The following is a 4,257-nucleotide window of genomic DNA, read 5'->3' as shown; positions in this document are numbered from 1 at the left end:
TCTGGAGGGGCTGGAAGGTGTCCAGAGCAGGGCCAGGAGGAGGAGCAGAGGGCTGGAGCTGCTCTGCTGTGAGCACAGCCTGAGGGAGTTGGGGTTGTGCAGGCTGGAGAGGAGAAGGCTCCCAGGAGACCTTCTGGTGGCCTTCCAGGATCTGCAGGGGGCTGCAAGAAAGCTGGGGAGGGACTTTGGAGGGTGTCGGGGAGTGATAGGACTGGGGGGGGATGGAGCAAAACTAGAAGTGAGAAGATTGAGATTGGCTGTGAGGAAGAAGTTGTTGCCCAGGAGGATGGTGAGAGCCTGGCACAGGCTGCCCAGGGAGGTGGTGGAAGCCTCCTGCCTGGAGGTGTTTGCAGCCAGGCTGGAGGTGGCTGTGAGCAACCTGCTGTGGTGTGAGGTGTCCCTGGCCATGGCAGGGGGTTGGGACTGCCTGAGCCCTGAGCTCCCTTCCAGCCCTGACAGTTCTGTGATTCTGATATCCTGTGATGATAGGCAGCTCTGTCACCACAAAATCCTTTGTCTGGGGGTGGGAAGGAAATCCAATGGTTTCAAACATAGCCTGTTGGGGGTTATTTTTGTTTGCCTTTCAGTTGTGAGCACTCCAGGTTTGGCTGTTCCAGCGCTCCACTGTAATCAAAAGGGTGAGGAGCTTCCTTTGCTCCTCAAGCAATGAAAGACCAAACCTCCCACACAAGGCACCTGGCTCTGGGGCACAGACTGCAGCCACCAGCAGCCACCAGAGCCTGAGGGACGTGGCCAGAGCTGGTGGTGCCAAGGGGACTCCTATGAAACCCAGGTTAAACCCAAGCAGCTGCTTCCTTTGGGGAAACATCTGGGGGATGTGTGTGTGCCCCGCTGAGAAATCAGCCTTGCTCATCTCCTTCCCAGCTCTTCCTCCTCCTCTCCCCCCCACTCCCCGCCCCGTTTTCCTGCTGTGATCCTTTCCCTGGCCCTGCAGCATCCCTCGGTGCGTGCCGGGGAGCGGCGCTGGGCTGCCGCCCGCCCGCGGCGCTATGAAAGGAGACTTTGTGTGCGGGAGCGCAGGAGGAAGCTCAGCTCTGGGGGCCCAGCCCCGGCTCAAAGCCACCCGCAGGGCTGTGGGGGTGCTGGTGGCATCCCCCCGGAGCCCGGCTGGCCTACAGCACCCCAAGTGCAGCAGGCAGGAGCGGGGTTCCCAGCCAAGCCCTGGGCCCTGCGGGTGGTCGCTGCGGGAGGGAGGCTGCCTCGCCTGGCCGAGGTCTGACCTCTGCTTAACGGGGAACCAGCGTGGGTCTCCCCTTCCAGCACCGCGGTTCCCAGCTTTCTGGGGTCCCCCTCTTGCCCCTCAACAGCCTTTTCCACCGAGCACACCGTGGGGTCGCTGAGAACCTCCAGGCAGCTGGTGTGGGTAAATCATTAGCTGGATCTCTTTCCCCCCATCTCCGCAGGGCCATTCCAGCTGCCTTTTGTTCTCCCGGGAGAAGATGGCTCAGCCCTCTTGCCTTGCCACAACCCAGCTCTGTCAGCTCCAGACCTCTGGATCTGAAGGCTCCAGAGCCCCAGCTCTGTGCACCCCAAGGCCCCCAGGTCTGAGTGCTCCAATCCCAAGGGTTTGTGCACCCAACCTCCCTGCTCTGAGGCCTCCAAATTCCCTGCTTTTATGCACCCCAGTCCCCTGGGTCTGTGTGTTTGCACCTCCGAGTGCTTCATGCTGTGCACCCCAACATCTCCTGGCTCAGTGCACCTTGGTCCCCTGGCCCCATGCACCCCGGTGCCAGGGCTCAGTGTGTGCCCCAATCCTTCAGCCCTGTGCACCCCAATCCCTATCTCGGTGCTCCCCAACCCCTGACTCCATGCAGCCCAATCTCTTGGCTCAGTGCTCCCCAACTCCCCAGCTCTGTGCTTCCCACCCACCCGGCTCTGTGCACTCCAAAGTCCCAGCTCCATGCACCCCAAATCCTTGGCTCCATGAACCCAAATCCCTTGACATGATGCTCCTCACCTCCCCAGCCCCATGCACCCCAATCTCACAGCTCTGTGCAACCCAACCCCCTGGCCTGGTGCTCCCCAAGAACCCAGCTCCAAACACCCCAAATCCCCAGCTCTGTGCACCCCACTTCTCTGACTAGGTGTTCCCCAACTCCCCAGTTCCATGCACTCTAATCTTCTGGCTCTGTGCACCCCAACCCCTGGTTTGCTGTTCCGCAGCCACCCAGCTCCCTGCACTGCAGACCCTGTGTAGCCCAGTCCCCCTGGTCTGGTGCTCCCCAACTCTTTGTGCATCTCAGTCACCCTGACTCCTCTCTCCCCAACTGCTCAGCTCCATGCTCCCCAGTCCCCCAGCTCTGTGTGCCCCAAGTCCCTGGCTCCATGCACCCCAATCCCCCAGCTCTGTGTGCCCCAAGTCCCTGGCTCCATGCACCCCAATCCCCCAATCCTGTGTGCCCCAAGTCCCTGGCTTCACACTCCCCAGTCCCCCAGCTCTGTGTGCCCCAAATCCCTGGCTCCATGCACCCCAGTCCCCAGCTCTGTGTGCCCCAAGTCCCTGGCTCCACGCACCCCAATCCCCCAGCTCTGTGTGCCCCAAGTCCCTGGCTCCACGCACCCCAATCCCCCAGCTCTGTGTGCCCCAAGTCCCAGGCTCCACGCACCCCAGTCCCCCAGCTCTGTGTGCCCCAAGTCCCTGGCTCCACGCACCCCAGCCCCCCAGCTCTGTGTGCCCCAAGTCCCTGGCTCCACGCTCCCCAGTCCCCCAGCTCTGTGTGCCCCAAGTCCCTGGCTCCACGCTCCCCAATCCCCCAGCTCTGTGTGCCCCAAGTCCCTGGCTCCATGCACCCCAGTCCCCCAGCTCTGTGTGCCCCAAGTCCCTGGCTCCACGCTCCCCAGTCCCCCAGCTCTGTGTGCCCCAAGTCCCTGGCTCCACGCTCCCCAATCCCCCAGCTCTGTGTGCCCCAAGTCCCTGGCTCCACGCACCCCAATCCCCCAGCTCTGTGTGCCCCAAGTCCCTGGCTCCACGCACCCCAATCCCCCAGCTCTGTGTGCCCCAAGTCCCTGGCTCCACGCACCCCAATCCCCCAGCTCTGTGTGCCCCAAGTCCCTGGCTCCATGCACCCCAATCCCCCAGCTCTGTGTGCCCCAAGTCCCTGGCTCCATGCACCCCAATCCCCCAGCTCTGTGTGCCCCAAGTCCCTGGCTCCACGCACCCCAATCCCCCAATCCTGTGTGCCCCAAGTCCCTGGCTCCACGCACCCCAATCCCCCAGCTCTGTGTGCCCCAAGTCCCTGGCTCCACGCACCCCAATCCCCCAGCTCTGTGTGCCCCAAGTCCCTGGCTCCACGCTCCCCAGTCCCCCAGCTCTGTGTGCCCCAAGTCCCTGGCTCCATGCACCCCAGTCCCCCAGCTCTGTGTGCCCCAAGTCCCTGGCTCCACGCTCCCCAATCCCCCAGCTCTGTGTGCCCCAAGTCCCTGGCTCCACGCTCCCCAGCCCCCCAGCTCTGTGTGCCCCAAGTCCCTGGCTCCACGCTCCCCAATCCCCCAGCTCTGTGTGCCCCAAGTCCCTGGCTCCACGCTCCCCAGTCCCCCAGCTCTGTGTGCCCCAAGTCCCTGGCTCCACGCACCCCAATCCCCCAGCTCTGTGTGCCCCAAGTCCCTGGCTCCATGCACCCCAATCCCCCAGCTCTGTGTGCCCCAAGTCCCTGGCTCCATGCACCCCAATCCCCCAGCTCTGTGTGCCCCTAGTCCCTGGCTCCACGCACCCCAATCCCCCAATCCTGTGTGCCCCAAGTCCCTGGCTCCATGCACCCCAGTCCCCCAGCTCTGTGTGCCCCAAGTCCCTGGCTCCATGCTCCCCAGCCCCCCAGCTCTGTGTGCCCCAAGTCCCTGGCTCCACGCTCCCCAATCCCCCAGCTCTGTGTGCCCCAAGTCCCTGGCTCCACGCTCCCCAATCCCCCATCTCTGTGTGCCCCAAGTCCCTGGCTCCACGCACCCCAATCCCCCAGCTCTGTGTGCCCCAAGTCCCTGGCTCCACGCACCCCAATCCCCCAGCTCTGTGTGCCCCAAGTCCCTGGCTCCACGCACCCCAATCCCCCAGCTCTGTGTGCCCCAAGTCCCTGGCTCCACGCACCCCAATCCCCCAGCTCTGTGTGCCCCAAGTCCCTGGCTCCACGCTCCCCAGTCCCCTAACTCCATGCACCCCACTGCCTGCTGCCACCCCGCCCGACCCCGGCTCAGCCCCGGCTCCTCCTCCGCCTGCTTCTGCTCCTGCTCCTCCTCCCTCCGCCG

This window comes from Dryobates pubescens, chromosome 17 (assembly GCF_014839835.1).
Source record: "Dryobates pubescens isolate bDryPub1 chromosome 17, bDryPub1.pri, whole genome shotgun sequence".
In the NCBI taxonomy this organism is placed as follows: Eukaryota; Metazoa; Chordata; class Aves; order Piciformes; family Picidae; genus Dryobates; species Dryobates pubescens.
The sequence above is the reverse complement of the archived record's forward strand: the minus strand, read 5'-3'. Positions refer to the sequence as shown.